This window comes from Tenrec ecaudatus, chromosome 17 (genome assembly GCF_050624435.1).
Source record: "Tenrec ecaudatus isolate mTenEca1 chromosome 17, mTenEca1.hap1, whole genome shotgun sequence".
NCBI lineage: Eukaryota > Metazoa > Chordata > Mammalia > Afrosoricida > Tenrecidae > Tenrec > Tenrec ecaudatus.
The window spans coordinates 74,405,113-74,422,552 of NC_134546.1; the positions used below are offsets into that span (position 1 = coordinate 74,405,113).

A 17,440-nucleotide genomic window follows, 5' to 3' on the forward strand; every position below is an offset into this window, starting at 1 on the left:
TCACCTAGCTGGGTGTGACACAGGCGCAAATGCCCTAGGGCAATGGGAGTGCCCCAAAATTCTGCAATGGAGTGTGAGAGAGCAGGGCAGGAACAAGGGGGGGAGAAAAATCAAAAAGTGAGACTAGACTGTGCAGGGGTACAGGGAAGCGAGGGAAGGAAAAGCAACTATGCAGCTGAGTCCCACTCCCTGCCTGTGGACCTGCAAGGGCCAACTCCCTGCCCCAAGCCCCAGCGGCAGTCCGTAGCTGAGCCCCAAGAAGAGCCGCAAGAAAGCTGCTGAGCAGCCCCCAGAGAAGTGGGGGCACAGAGAGCAGAGATGTTAACCAACGCCGCAGTGCAGCTGAAGCGTGATCCCTGCCTATGGAGCTGTGGGGATTTGGGTTCAGTCCCTGCTCAGCCCACGCGGCGCGGCAAGCTGTGACTGTGCCCTGAAAAAGCCCCTGCACAGCCCTTCAAGGCTGAGTGGGAATATAGAGCAGAGATGCAAACAGAAGCAACAATGCAGCTGAAAGCCAATCCCTGCCAATGGAGCCTTAAGGGCCCTGTCCCTGCCCTGGGGCAGGCAGGGGAAAACTGTCTGCGCCGAGGCCAGGCCCTGCTACAGGCTGCAAATGGTCCCGGCTTGGGCAGACACAGCGGCTAGGTTAGGGTCGAGCCCCAGCCGGCTTCCACTGAGGTAAGCCAAAAGTCCCCAGCTCCTCAAAACCCCGTGGATCTGAGCCTACTTATCTTTGTAATGCGCCTCCTGCAATCCAGTGGCGTTGAATTTCCCTCTGAGCAACTCTCCTGGGCTGGATTGTGCGGAGTCCCTCTGGTATGTGTTACTCCGTTGCCATCTTCCCGGAAGTCTCTTCATGTTTTATTGATGTACCTATTCTATCTCAAAATTCACTTTAATTGAGTAGATTATAACTCAGGTCAAACCTTTAGGTCCATGTAAAAAATCACCTGTATTTTTCTGAGACAATAACTCTTTATAAGAGTAGAACACTTTAAGTGTCTCCCTTGGGATACATGGTGATTTAGAACTGATGACCTTGTAGTTGTCAAGCAATATTCAAAGAGAAATTGGTAATTAAATTAATCCTTGAAGTTTTACAACAGTAACAAATATAGATTTTAATTAGAATATCAAGTTAGAAAGATGTAGGGCAAAAGCCAGATATAACACTAAAGATGAAAAGAGGACTATTTTCCCCTTCACTACTACACCAGGTGATTAGGTTTGGGCTGCAAATCATGGTGCTGTTGAAATCAACAAAATTGATCTTTGTATTTAAGATGAGGCGATCTAGGTTTATAGAGATTAACATCCTCAAGAAATCCTATGTAGAACTCCACTCTAATTCTTTGTCACTATAGTTTCAAATGGACTAAAGAGCAGGGTTTGAGTATGTGTAGACTGTGTGTTCATTGTGCACAATTAGTTATATATATATATCACACATAACAACTCATCTTTACATATTTATAACACTTATTACATATAACAACATATGTCTATATGTGTATGTAAATATACGGTATTAAAGATGATATGACAATTTTGGCTCAGTTGGGCTTATCTATAACTTTTTTTTAACATTTTATTAGGGACTCATACAACTCTTATCACAATCCATACATATATATATATCAATTGTATAAAGTACACCTGTACATTCTTTGCCCTAATCATTTTCAAAGCATTTGCTCTCCACGTAAGCCCTTTGCATCAAGTCGTCTTTTTTCCCCTTCCTCCCTGGTCCCCCCTCTCATGAGCCCTTGATAATTTATAAATTATTATTTTGTCATATCTTGCCCTATCCGTCGTCTTCCTTCACCCCCTTTTCTGTTGCTCATCACCGAGGGAGGAGGTCGCATGTAGATCCTTGTAATCGGTTCCCCCTTTCCAACCCACTCTCCCTCTACCCTCCCAGTATTGCCCCTCACAACCCTGCTCCTGAAGGTACCATCCACCCTGGATTCCCTGTGCCTCCTGCTCCTATATGCACCAGTGTACAACCTCTTCTCTATCCAGACTTGCAAGGTAGAATTCGGATCATGATACTGGGGGGAGGAAGTATTTAGGAACTGGAGGAAAGCTGTATTCTTCATCGGTCTTACATCGCACCCTGACTGATTCATCTCTTCCTCTACACCCCTCTGCAAGGGGATCTCCAGTGGCCAACAAATGGACTTTGGGTCTCCACTCTGCACTCCCCCCTTCATTTACTATGGTAAGATTTTTTTTATGATGATGCCTTATACCTGATCCCTTTGACACCTTGTGATCGCACAGGCTGGTGTGATTCTTCCATGTGGGCTTTGTTGCTTCTGAGCTAGATGGCCGCTTGTTCACTTTCAAGTCTTTAAGACCCCAGACACTATCTCTTTGAAGAGCCGGGCACCATCAGCTTTCTTTTCCATATTTGCTTATGCACCCCTTGGTCCTTGGCGATCATATCATGGAGCTGTGCAGCCAATGGTATGATTTTTTGTTCTTTGATGCCTGATAACTGATCCCTTTAGGACCACGTGATCACACAGGCTGGCGTGTTCTTCCATGTAGGCTTTGTTGCTTCTGAGCTAGATGGCCGCTTGTTCACTTTCAAGTCTTTAAGACCCCAGACACTATCGCTTTTGATAGCCAGGTACCATCAGCTTTCTTCACATTTACTTGTTCACCCGCTTTGATTTCAGCAGTTGTGTCGGGAGGGTGAGCATTATAGAATGCCAATTTAGTCGATGAAAGTATTCATGCATTGAAGGAGTGCTTGAGTAGAGGCCCAGGGTCCTTCCATCACCTTAATACTAAACCTATAAATATAGACACAGATCTATTTCCACATCCTCATATATATTTGCATGCACGTCTTTGTCTAGACCTCTATAAATGCCCTTTGCCTCCTAGCTCTTTCCTCTATTTCCCTTGACTTTCCTCCTGCCCCACTATCATGCTCCGTCCCCACCTGGGTTACAGCTATACCTCTTCTTTATGTTACCTTACCCTTGATCATTCCGTACCAGGCCTGTCACTCCCCCCTCACCACCAATTTGGATCTCATGTTTTTCCCTTGTCCCTGGGTTTGTTAACACCACTTCCTTACTCCCCACCTCCGCTTCTCCCAAGTCCCCCTGGAACTGTCGGTCCCATTATTTTTCCTTCAGACAGTTCATCCAGCCTATCTTTTTATCTGTAACTATTCAAGAAGGATCTCACCCAAACATTTATTCGCTAGAGTCACTGGCAGGTTCTGAATTGCCACCTTTTATTCTGTGAGCTGAGTGCTTAAACATCTGTATATAGACAGAGCTTAAAAAGACTCCCCAATGGCACAGTGGGTAAAACACTTGACTTCCACCCAAAAGGTTGGCAGTTCAAGCCCACCAGCTGCTCTTGGTGAGAAAGACAGAGTTTAATATCAAGGGAAAGTGTACATCAAGAAAGCATCCCAACAAGCTTAGAATCAGGTTTGGATGCATTTGAATTGTGGCTACTTTCCTGCTACCCTAACCACCACAAAGGGAAGAGAAGGAAATTTATTTTGTTTACTCTCTACATCATAATGGAATGTTCTGCAATAAAACAAGTATTATCTTAAATCTGTGCTCCCGGGAGAACTTATTCACCTTAACAGAAAAAGTCTTTAAATTATTTTAAATGTTCCAGGCTAACCTTTATAGAGATTAAATGCCATTCAAGACATACACTCCAGCGAAGTTCAGACCTTGGTTTTGTACTTCTTTTTAAAATCATTTTATTGGGGGTTCATACAACTCTTATCACAATCCATACATACATCCATTGTGTCAAGCATATTGGTACATTTGTTGCCATCATCATTCTTAAAACGGTTGGTTTCTGCTTGAGCCCTTGTTATCAGCAACTCATTTTCCCTCTCCCTCCCCACTATCATGAACCCTTGATAATATGTAAATTATTATTATTTTGTCATATCTTACACTGTCCAACGTCTCCTTTCACCTACTTTTCTGTTGTCCATCCCCATGGGAGGTGATTATATGTAGATCCTTGTAATCATTTCCCCATTTTCCACTCCACCCTCCCCCCAAACTCCAGGTATCGCCACTCTCAGCAGTGGTCCTGAAGGGATCATCTGTCCTAGATTCCCTGTGTTTCCAGTTCCTATCTGTACCAGTGTACATCCTCTCGTCAAGCCAGAACTGTAAGGTAGAATTGGGATCATGATAGTGCATGGGGCGGGGAGAGGAAGCATTTAGTAACTAGAGGAAAGTCGTATGTTTTATCATTGCTACATTGCACCCTGTCTTGTGTCCTCCCCGAATCCTTCTGTAAGGGGATGTCCAGTTGCCTACAGATGGGTCTTGGGTCCCCAATCTGCACTCCCCCTCATTCATAATAATAGGATTTTTTGTTCTTTGATGTCTGGTACCTGATCCCTTTGACACATTGTGATCACACAGGCTGTTGTGCTTCTTCCATGTGGCCAATGTTGCTTCTGAGCTAGATGGCTACATGTTTACCTTCAAGCTTTTAAGACCCCAGATGCTGTATCTTTTGATAACAGGGATCCATCAGCTTTCTTAATCACATTTGCTTATGCACCTGCTTTGTCTTCAGCGATCAAGTCGGGAAGGTGAACATCATGAAATGCCAGTAGTATAGAACAAAATATTCTTGCATTGAGGGAATACTTGAGTGGAGGTCCAATGTCCATCTGCTACCTTAATTTTAACCTATAAATATATGCACATAGATCTGTTTCCCCATTCTCATAAATATATTTACATTTGTACACGAACTCTCTAAATGCCCATTTGCTTCCTAGTTCTTTAATCTATTTCTTTTTTTCATTTCTCGTGTCCTACTATCATGCTCAGCCTTCATTTGGGTTTCAATAATTCCTCTCGGTTACATTACCCTTGATCACACTCTATCAGGCCTCCTACACCTTCCTCACCACCGATTTGGATCCCTTGTTTTTCCCTTGTTCCTGGGTTTGTTAACACCACTTCCTTTTCACCCCCTCCCCCTCTCCCAAGTCCTCCCAGAATTGACAGTCCTGTTGTTTTCTTCTCCAGATTGTTAATCTAGCCTATCTTATTTAGACAGACCTGCGGAGATAATAACATCCACAAAAACAAGACAGAGGAAAACAAAGCAACAAAAGAAAACAAAACAACAACAATAAAAACAATTACCACACAAAAAAGTGCCTATCTATGTTCAAGGACTGTTTGTTGCCCTTTAGGAGTGTTTTCTGGTCAAGTCTGATGGGGTGCTATGCCCTAGCACCAAAGTCTATTTTTGGTATTCCCTCCAGACTTTGTTGCTCTGGCCCCCTTGCTGGTCTATTGCATACCCTCAGTGTTTTGCCTCGGTGTGGTGGAGTCAGATAGGGCCGAATTCTAACACTGTGTCTCCAGTGTTGTCTCCTGTAGAGCTATGTGTCAATAAGGGATGCTATATCACATAGTGGGTCCTGCCATAGGGTCCTCTCTGTGGATTGGTTGCTGTGAGTGGGGATATTGTCCTCAAGGCTTGCTGGGCCAGGGTGTGTGTTCCACTATCTTTTCCTAGTCCCTTCTTTCAGAGTATTCTGAATCTATTCAAAAGAATCTACATTTTCTTGCACTGAGTAAGGTGGTGTGGCTGGCACCCAAGGGTGGAGAATTGTATGAAGTAGGGCAGGGAGGTTCAGTATTTCTTAACATCTATGTTTTTGATTCTCTGGTGCAAAATGTTCTGTACCTGGGTGCTTCCAGACCTTGACTAAATAGCATGAACTGTAGGAAACGAGCGTTTTCTTTCAGTTAGATCTTCAAATAAGCTTTTGTTTTCACTATAGTTTTGGGAGTGTGCATTAGCATAATCATCCCTAATTTGGAAAAAGAGCCCAAGTATATTATATAGAGGCTTTACGTCTTCTTTGTAATCTGAGAACAATTGCAAGAGTCCTCCTGTTAAAGGGCCCACTGGTCCTTTGTGGGACCATGGCTTTATATTCCTCTTCAGTGGGACAAGAGCAATTGTCCCTCCAAGGGTCATTGTCTAGATCTTGTTCCTGATGGAGTTCTAAAAGATGGTGGGTAAAAAGTTTCCCTGTTTTCCTGTATCTGAGTGATCAAGGGTCAAGACTTTCCTCAAAGAAATAAAATATACATAAATAGCAAGTGGTGACAAAAGGAATTTTATTGATACTGTGAGCCACTGTCAAGCCAGGTCTAAGTTCTCCGTTGTCTTTGTTATCATCAGTGAGCAAACTGGCTTTATGCAACACTTTGGTCACTTCACTAATAACCTGTAGTTTGTCTTCTGGAACTTTCAGTCAATGATTAAAAGCTTCAGAAAGCTTGATTTTTACTTGTTTACCTGGTAACTGAAGTAAGTTGGGTTCTAGAAGAATTCTTTGGATTCTTTCTTGAGCAGTCGTTACTGTTTTATAATTTCAGAGCAGATGGTTTAATGTGGGTATCATGGCTTGCTCGGTACGGGTCTGGAAGAAGCTGTGCTCAGGAGTAAGTTCTCACTTCACAGCTTAGACCACAGTTCCCTCTGACCCCGATTTGACTCCCTGCCCTACTTCATACAATTCTCCACCCTCAGGTGCCAGCCACACCACCTTACTCAGTGCAAGAAAATACATCATCCAGTCCCCAATGTAATTGTTCTTAATAAGTTACTTTATTTAAAACATATTTCTTATTGAAGTTGGTGTTTACTAATAATTCATTTATTTGGAAGGATGGGATCAAAATTATCCTACTTTGGAAATATATTAATTTCAAAATACATTTTCCACACTTTGTAACACAGAAAGCTGGGTTCCTGGATGCTGTCATTAGGAAAATATGTTTGAAATTCTTTACATTTTCAGGGCAAGTAAAATCTTTAATGCAGCTCTTCCAGACAACGTTTCTAACTCCTACAAATGACCTTTCCCTGCTTGGGTCTATTAGGAAGGTTTGGGGGCGATATTGATGGGGTTCACCTGAGTAATTCAGAATAGGATTCCCTAGAGAGGATCCCACTTTCTATAAAATTAACCACATGAAAAGCAGGAGGAAGGATGGCATTGCCCACAGGAGTCACGGATGGTTGAAATTCTCCAGTCCTACGATCCCTGCACAGTGGACTCCCTGATCCAGATGACAGCTACTCCATCAGAGACTGAGCGTGGAACCGTGATGCACTTCCCAATCCACAGAGTAAATTAACATAACTGTTCTTGGGCAGGAGGCTTGCTTAATGGACTCGAGTGTCTCTGGGTGTTCCTTCAGAACTTTGGGCTCACTAACCCTGGAAACTGGTGCCGAGTGCCTCCCGGATGAGTCTTACTGGAGTTGGGTGCTGCAAGGTGCTTGAGCGGAATGCCTTCCGTTTGATATTTATAACAGAGTGGTATGCTCTTCCGGCATGTATCAGCAGACTTGACTGAACTTTACATGTCCTCATAAAGAACTCAGTGACGTTTCCACTGGCACTACTCTTACTGGAGTTGCTCTGAAGGAGTTGCCACGGGTTATATCAAAAAGGAAGAACTTTATTGTGCCCACATGTGTCGCAGTGTGTCTGTATCCAGAAAATGAGCCTTCACACCTGGGGTGTTGAGGACTTTTACAGGAAATGGGTCACTCACAGGAGGCTGTTGGGGATTGGCAGGCCAGTGGAGGACAGCAGCTAAAAAAGGCAGGTGAGGTTATATTTGTGGAGGGTGTGCTAGCAATGTCAGGGGCTTCCTTTGAGGCCTGTTGTCTCTGGAGCAATGAGTTGTCCCTGCCGCATTAAAACTTGTCCATGAATTGTGCAGCTATTACAATGGATAGTAGAACCTAGATATGTTCAATAGTGAACAATAAGTAAGATATTGTCCTATCCATAAGAGTTTAGGAAGTTAGTCTCTTCTGTATACAAGGAAAGAACGTTGTCCTTAGGTCACAGGGATACACAGAGCTCTCTCTCGCACTGGGGAAACTTTTCTCAAACCCAGGAGTGCAGGAGCATCTGAGTGGAGAGTGGCCATTTCTCCCGGGCAAGGCTTCCTTCCTCATGTGTGACATTCACAATGTCATTGGATGTGCGCTACAATCCGTAGTGGTTCCCAACTGAGTGTTTGCATCCTCTAGGCAACCCCCAGCGTCACTTGAGGAGAAGCAATGGAAGCACTGGGAGGTGATCATTTCCTCTGGATTTCCACCTCTCCTTACATGTGGTCCACTTCAATTTCCTCTCTGTCAGGACCAGGGAAACACAGGAACAACTGGATTCAAAGGCAGCTGATGTAGAGTCCTCTTTATACAATGTTTTTGTATCACTTCCGAACCCCCACCTGCAAAAAACTCTTTCGGCCATGGAGAGAGGAGGGTTTTTAGCTTGGGCAGGTCACTGCCGCTTTCAGTGAGGACTGGAGTTTGTGAGCAAGGCAAGATCCTCCAAGAGGAGAACATGGTGTGGCTGTGTCTCCCTCTCTGCCCTTTGGCTGCAGCCCCAGGTGAGATCGTCCCTGATTTTAGAGATCAGAACAAGGCACGGTAGGTCTGTCTGGAACTCACTGTGGTTTTCTTTGTTCCCAGGTGTTCTGTCCCAGGTGCAGCTGCAGGAGTCAGGGGCCGGACTGGTGAAGCCCTCACAGACCCTGTCACTCACGTGCACAGTCTCTGGATTCTCCATCACCACCAGTGGTTACTGCTGGGAGTGGACCCGCTAGTGCACAGGGAAGGGGCTGCAGTAAGAGTAGCAACTCCGTCTCTAGGGACACAGCCAGGAACCAATTCTCCCTTCAAGTGAATTCACTAACTTCTGACACAGCTGTGCATTATTGTGTAAGAAACACGGGGAGGGGAAGTCAGTTTGAGCCCAGACACAAGACTACCCTGCAGTCTGACGAAGGCTCAGGCTGAAGGTTGTGCCCAGAGCCCAAGTGTCAGAGCTCATACCCAGGTGCGCGGAGCCGGTGTTAGGAGAAAATCACACCAGCTCTGTGCTCTGCTTGCTTTTCTTATGTTTTCCCATTGCTCTGCTCATCTTTTTCCCTCTTTGAACAAACAGTGATTCATAGCCCTCTGCCCCCATCCTGCCTTCATAACTTCTATTTCAAACAAAATAACAAGCAAAAACAAAACTTTCCAATCTGTTTTCTTCACATATGGGGTCTTAAAGGATTGTTTCCAAACAAGCGGCCCTCTAAGTGAGATGGCAACTAAGCCTACATGGAGGAAGCACACCATCATCACTGAAGGATGGTAAACCTTTTAATCTGAAGTTGAAGGAGGATCTAGTATCAAAGACTAAATTGTGATGGTTGAGAGTGGTAGCCCAAGATTCATTTGTGGAACTTCATAGGAAATAAGTCTCTGGAGAAGTCCCTCCATCTACAATTGAGGCATGGAGAAAAGTGGTTACCTAACAGAGGGCTTTGGAGAGATGAGTATAAAGGATCAAAAACGTCAATCTGGCTTGAACAGTTACAACATTGTCAGTAGATTCCGCCTGCTCTACTGATGAGGCCGACCCTTATCTGGTGTCCTACATTTTCTTTATTTTTGGTTTGTGGTATTTGCTTTGGTTTCTGCTTGTCCATATTAGAATGTATCTCAGAGGTGTTATGTCATTGGAGGTCACCTTCTTGAATTTGTGTTATATGTTTTTCCATATTTTGTTATATGCATCCTAAGATTGATGAACCTATAGAGACAGCAAGGAGGAGGGGGTACAATGGTGGAGGGGGTAAAGGGGAGACAATGTCAAGGAGGCCATGCAGGAAAAGAATGTTTGGAAACCATCATAGCAATTGTACAACTCTGCTGAATGTTTTAACTATTGAATTATATGATATCTATCATATTATTATTATTATATATATAATAAAATAAAACCTGGTTTCTTCAATAGTGTACTTCTTAGTTGGGGCATCATTGAGCATTCTCATAATGCAGAACTCTGACAAACCCTTCCTCAGCCAGGTGATCAAGGTCACTGATAAGTTTGTGACGGTGTATATACTGTCACAATAACATAGACAGTTTCCAATCAGGCTATTCTCCAAGACAAATCAACAACAACAAACAAAAAACAAAATGAAACCTGACAAACACCGTCAGAGCTGTCAAGACAATTTTAAAAATAGAAAGGAATTTCTCAGAATTTGTCACAATAGAGAGCAAGGTAAAGGGGCATGATGACTAAATGTAATATGATGTCTTGTATGGAATCCTATGGCAGGGATAGTACCTTATGTAAGATTTAAGGAAATCCAAACAAATAATAGATTTTAATTCATAAAAATGTATCAATATTGGTGTTTGATGATTAATATGTGCCATTATAATTCAAGGGAAAATCAGGAAAGGCTGGGAGGTAATGGTTTGGGGGAGATTATATAGGTATGTCTTTCTATTATCTTTACTGGTAAAATTAAAAATAAATTAATGAGTTTACATCTCTGCCATTGTATTAAACATGCAGAAATTGGTCCGAAGTCCATTTCCTCCCACTGATCCGCTGCCATGGAGTCATTTCTGTCTCACACCAGTGGGTGGGAGAGCAGTGCTTCCCCGCTTCTCTGAAAGGGCTTTTCCAAAAGAAGCACCATGATACACTGTTCTCTTTAGGAGCAGCTGACAGATTTGAACCACAAACACATATAGTTACCACGCCCATGTTTGACCCGTTGTACCACCAGCAATCTTTGATGTGAATTTGACCTCATCCCTCCATCTTCCCAATAAACAGTTTGGTTCCTTGGAGGCAACTTTATAAAGTTCTCTTCAAATAACTCGAGTCACTCCAGGCAGTGTCATTCCAAGGGCATTTTCCCATGGACTCGGCGACATTATAAGCTTCCAGGACCTCTTTTGCAAGCCTTCCAAGTCCAACATTTCAAGTAGCCAGTGAAGCAGAGTTAATGATCCTGATTACATGATTGCCCAGTTGATAAGGAATCTATGAAGAACTGATATGAACTAAGATGATATCCATTCAATATGTTGGTACATAAAATCTCGAGGGAAAATGTACATTTTTCAAAAGTCAATAATTGTAGTTTTAAAATGTGCTTTATTGTATTGGGCTACACATTTCACCATTAAGTTTGAATGAACCAAGGAAAGAAAGTTCTGGAATCTGTTCTTCTAGATCCTTTTGAATAAAGTTATCTCTCAACTATCTTCCCAGTAACTTACCAGGTGTTGGCAGATGTTGCTGTTGCCTCCACCTGCACCCCAGAGGTTTCTCACAGGCTGCAGCATCCACCTCCTACAGCTGGGTTTGTGCCTTCTTCTAGAGAGAACTGTCCTCAGTCAAATCTGCTCCTTAGGTTGAGGTGTGTGCCCTCTGTACCATGGGCTGACCCAGTGTCCACAAGTTACTCTTCTGGCTCAGGACAGGATGAGTTTGCAGGGGAAGGTATGAGAGCAGCAAGAGCCCTTGCTGTCTGTCCTGGTTGTTCATTGACACGTGCCCCCCATTCGCCAAAAAAGACAGCTTCTTGAAGAACATGGTAATTTGGGCATCCCAAGGGCATCAGGGCCTTTTACAGCGAGAGTTCTCATATGATAGGCACTCTTCCTGGGCACATAAATCGATCAGAACCTTCACCCACAAACCCACGGCAATATTGCTGCTGTTGTTAGAAGTTGTCCATCAGTTCGGACTCCTCTCCACCCACTGTAGAGGAGAATGAAACACTTTCCAAGCCTGTGCCATCCTCAAAATTGTTCTTGTTGTTGGAGCCACTGTGTCCATCATCTTCTCAAGGGTCTTCCTCCTTTCGCTGCCTCTCCACTTTACAAAGCATGAGGGCCTTCTGCAAAGACAAGTCTGTCAGATAACATGTCCAAAAGCCTCACCATGCTTTCCTCTGAAAAGAATTCTGGCTGTACTTCTTTGAAGATGAGTTTATGGATTCTTTTTTTAGGACATGGTACTTTAAATATTTTTAACCAACATCAATATTCAAGTGTGTCAATTCCATTCTGGTCTTCCATTTTCCATGTGCAACTTTAGCATGCATAGGAGGTCATTAAAAATGCTTGGCTTGGGTGAAGTGCATCTTTTTGGTCACAGGACCACTTGGTCCCCAGGAGTCATGAACCAGACTGCTGTTTCTCCAAGCAGCGTTGTGATAGCATACCTCTCCAAGACTGACTTCCCTCCCCTATCACAGTTTCTAGCACTCCACTCGTGTCCCCGCCTCACCATTCACAAACGTGCTGCCTCTCTGCTCTACTCCAAGAACAACGGATTCCTCCTCACCCCTGGATATTCATGTTCCCTTCTCCCTACATTTATTCCTCCTCACAGTCTTACCACGTTGACTTTCAACATGAGAGGCACTGGAAGAATCCATCACAGTAACACCTTCCCTGATTGCAGGTCCTAAGGTGAAGGACACAGAAAACAACGAACTGCTCATTCCTGTACTTTCCTGAATCTAGTTCTGATTCACAGCAACCTGACACAGCCCTGCCCCCTGCCCCCTGCCACACCATAATGTACTTTTTTCCCCTCTTGGGTCACTCTTTTCATATCTCATCCTTAAGAATTTTCAGGCCACTTTTTTTTCCCCAAAATGTGGCATTCTCCCCTATACTCTGCACTGAGCATGCTGAGTCACATTTTGCCATGAAAATCTCAGCATGTAGTTCTGTGCTTCCTTCGGGAGATACGCCCTGCAGTTGCTTGTCCCAACTCAATCTTCTCTGAAATGAAGAGGAGGCATCCATAGAATGATCCTACACCATTCCGATGTTGCCTTGCAACAGATCAGAAGCAAAGCCTGAGCTTCTGTCAATTAAAAAAGACAAATAAGCATATTTTGAAATGCTTCATTATATTTTTGGTACTTTTTCTGTCATTTCTCCTAGACCATGCATTTTAAAGTGCTGGGTTTTCCTCTTACAGTTTATGAAAAAAGTTCTCCCCAATTTGTCCTTAATTATCTGTCCCCAAGACAAAGGAACTTGCATATGGACGGTGCAGTATCAGACACTGTTCTGTTGCTGTGAATAGGGTCACTGTGGGTCAGAACTGACTCAGTAGCACCTATTCACAACCACCACCACCACATGACCGTGAACTCCAAGCTTGCCTTCATTCAGGCCACAGTGCTTTAGTGGGAAGAAGATGTTTTAATTGCCCAATAATTTGGTCGATTTTCTGTTGGGATACCTATTTTATGGGGTTATCGTGTAGAAATTCAAACAGGTTTCAGGGTGATGACCAGGGCTCTATGAAAAAGTTGTAAGAAGATATAAAACTGCACTGTGAGAAAAAGAAGTTGGGCCAAGTATTTATTTACTATTTTTAAAATTCATCATGACTTTGTACCTCCTTGTTTTTCAAGGATAGCAATGGATGTCCTGGGAATTTAAATTGGAAACTTTTGTTCATCCACCTTAAAACCCTGATCATGCCTCTTCCCAAATATTTTTGTTCCAAAATTTAAAAGGATATTAAGATGGAACACACTGTGAGTTCCTCAAAGTTATAAAAATACACTTTTTACATTTCTGTTTATAGTATTATTCATATCAATCAGAGATATACAATCTACACACTTTTTGTGTGTAAATAGAAAATAAAATGGATTAATGTGTGATGACAATTGACTATAGAAAGTCACATAATACATGATATTAATGACATTATCATTGTGCCCTTCACACCTAAAACACTCAGATCTGTTCTAGGAACCAAGTCCTCAGATCTCAGAAGTCATGCAACTCCATTTATTGCTATGTAGTGGGAGGGCATGCAAATCCACCCCTCCCTCTGCTGAGGAAAGCCAACGCAGTCCCAACTCTGCAGGTCTGGAAATGCTCCTGGATTTTCAGGAGTCCCCACTCAGTGATCAGGACTGAGCACAACACAGACAGCATGGAGTCTGTGCTGAAAGGGGTTTTTCCTTGTTGCTGTTATAACACGTGATTTTGTCAAGAACCAGTTTGTGTGCTTGGGTGTGAGTGAGAGACACGGTGAATATGTCTGATGGTTTTCCTGCCCAGGAAATCTCTGCTTGCGAACGTCGAGAGTGAGGTGCAGCTGGTGGACTATGGAGGCACCTTGGGGAAGCCTGAGGGGGTCTCGGAAACTCTCCTATGCAACCCTTAGTTTGTCCTAAAGTAGCTATGTGATGATCTAGGTCCACCAGGCTCTGGGGAAGGACCTGCAGTCGGTGTCAAGAATCAGTACCTGGGACAGTGGTCGTACATAATACAAAGACTCTGTGAAGGGTCAATTCACTATCTCCAAAGACAATCTCTAGAACATGTTGTACCTGCACACTAACAGCCTGAAATTCTAGGACATACCTTTGTATTACTGTGCTACCATCACAGTGAGGAGAATTCAGATTCAACCAGGATACAAGCCTCCCCTGCAGGGAAAAAACAGACCCCAAGGTGGCGCTTAATACCAACAGAGCATAGGTCTCAGGTCCAGGAGCCAGTGCAGATGGAGGTTCAGGACTGCTTTCCTGTTGTGGTATTGGTGTTCTTCTCCATCTTTTTGTTTCCCTCAGAGAATTTCTCTATTTTAATACCATGCAGTGCCTATCCCTGAATTGTTCTACATTACAATGGTTGTATTATAACTAAAAAAATCCGTCTCTTTGGTGTGGACGAAAATTTCTCAGCCATGTGGTTCTCAGAATCAGGGTCCAGAAGATAGTCAAGGAAACTCAGAGTTCCAAATCTAATGAGATTTAGAGAAGTGGAGCGATTGGGTGCTGCCAAAGTTTAGATTTTGAATTGGATCAGAAAGATGGGTTATTCAAACTCTCCAAATGGTGCCTAAAGAGAAAGACGGTGATGTGCTGCTGAAAGGACAGACTGAGAGCAGAGGCTTCCATAGAATTCCCCAATTCTTACATTGAGTTCCAAGTTAGGGTTATGCAGGCGGCTAGGTAGGGAATAAACCACATTAAAGCAGACTGTGGCTCCTTTCTTCAGTGGGAAGTGTGCAGGTCAGATCCAGCACTGGTCCGAAGTCTCTTTCTGTCTTTATCTATTTTCTGTGTCTCTTGTTCAGCAAGATGACATGATTCAGGAATGTTTATGCCTCCCAATGCAAGTCTGTTCACATTCACATTCTCAATATGCCATATTCATGGAAAAGGACATTCAATAGCAAAAACTGTCAAAACTACATAATACTGTCTCTAAATACAATGTAATTGTGATCCAAATGACAACTTAATCCTCTAAAGAAATGGGAAAATAGATGCTCATTTTATATGGAGAATCCTAGGATAATCAAGGGACCCAAAAAGATTGCGATCAAGGTAGGGGTCTCATTCATACAAGCTAACCTCAAAGCTCTTACACAGTCACAGCAGTCAAAACAGCCTGGCATTCATACAATGATAGGTACAATTATCAATGGAACAGAATAGAAAACGAATAAATAATCCATCTACACAATGGACAACTGATCTTCACCAAAGGCCACAGGGACATTATAAGGGAGAGTGACATTCTGTTCAACAATGGGACAGGCACAATTGGTTCGTCACCCTCAGAAGCATGAAAGACAACTGAAACCTCAGCTCATGTACAAATAGGAACACAACATTATCAAAGACCTAATGTCAATTCCAGAGCTATAGAGACCACCTATAAGGAAGCAGGGATACACCTAAGTGGTCCCATTGCAGGGTGTTCATACGCTGTCAAACAGAGCAAAGGAAGCACACACAAAGAAGACAACGTAGATGAGGGTGACCTTCTAAAATCAGACATTTATGGCATCAAGAGAGTAAAAGGGGAACTCAAGCAACGAATAAAAGCAAAAGGCTCTTGTAATTTTAAGCAGCAGTGTTGTATGTCTATTTAATGTACAACAATAGACAACCAGGGAAAATATCATTGCATATTCCTTGGACAGATTTTTTATCATTGCCACCTTTTGAATTTTGAGACATACAGTGTGCCTTGACTAAGTGACTGACCATGCCTAATCCAGGAGATGGGGACCACAAAGAACCCAGAAATCTGAGTCTAGAAGAGCTCAATGTATTGCTTCTCCAGAATGCAGGGAGCACTCAGGAGCTCATTGAGAACATGTGTACGAAATCTGTTAGGAAAGTTATGTGCACATGGATAATATCATGAGGGTGTCACTTAAGGAGACCCCTGTCAATCACTGCTATGAAATTATCTGAGACAATCATGGCAGTCAAATTCAGAGATGGGTGTTGCTTGAACTCCTTGAACTCTTGTGCAGCTGCATCATGGTCAGAAGCTTAAGTTGGTCAGAAAACCACCAAGAGCAGATGGTGAGATGGGAGTTTGGTAAAATGAACATGATCAAGTGATGCTCCGTCAGTGTGCATAGGAAAAGGGAACTGACTCAATTATCTCCAAATAAAAAAGCCAGTGTCCTGTGCTTGAACCCCTGGATTTTACTGAAATTCATGTGTATTCTTTCCAAAGCATTTGCTTATTCCCTTCAGCAAATTCTGGCCCAAAGAATTCCAGGTGACCAATACTGAGTGCTTGGATTTCCCCATTGTAAAAAAGAGATTCTAATTCAGTAATTCTAATATAAAGAGATTCTAATTCAGTAAATGAGTGGTGTCAAACCTTAGTGTGGTAAAACATTTTAAACTTTATTATTGATGCAGACTAGTAAGAGCAATTCCATTTTTGTAAGCTGCTATGTAACTTGCCCATTCCTCCCTCCCATCTCAGAAAGTTGACTGCTAGTTGACCTGCTTGTTCTCCCTCTACTTTTGGGAAAGTCTCTGCTGGTGATTAATTTTAGCATGTACATCCATATGTTCCTAGGTTCTGGACACTACAATTAGTTTTGAATATTCTTCAATATATCATTTTTTCTGACTCAATATTGTTCCCTGTGGTGTTGTAATCCGAAAGGTGTAGCTAATCTTGTTATGGTAACCAGGATGTTATAATCAATTTTGGTATTGTTCTTTTTCTGAAAAGGAATGTACCTTGTAATGCATGCTTGGTCTTCTTGAAGTTACCTGAATGTTATTATCAATGCTGTACGCTGTAAGGCTCCCTAACCCTAAGAGATAGTAACATGAATTTCGCTTTCTGCTTAAGTCTTAGACAAATGATAACTGAGTTTTTCGCCTTTAAACAATGGACTGAAACGTGGACTCAGGACTTCAATCAAGGACTCGCTTTTAGATTCTAGCAGTCCAGTTAGAACCGAATAAACTCTTATAAATTATGAAGACATTATCATGGCTGTCATTTACCTGAACCTGCAACATTCCGAGGAAAGAATCTGAAAGGGTTTCATTTTTAAAACTGCTTAGTTAGAGATAGTGTCACAGCTTCTATAGTATGAACAGTTTTCCAAAATTAGACAATCCTTGAGGTTAGGGAATAAATGTAATGTGAGACCCATGAGCAGTTGTGATGGGGCTGTGCCCAGAGTACAAATGGAGAGACTGTCTCTGGTTGGAAATGCTCACATTTCAACTGAAGCAGAGCCTCCTGGGTAA

General features: G+C 42.8%; 1 pseudogene; it reads right to left on the reverse strand.

Annotated features, from left to right (window-relative positions):
• Nucleotides 1-5,664: 5,664 nt before the first annotated feature.
• LOC142430509 (geranylgeranyl pyrophosphate synthase pseudogene) lies at nucleotides 5,665-15,916 on the reverse strand (annotated as a pseudogene).
• Nucleotides 15,917-17,440: the final 1,524 nt, after the last annotated feature.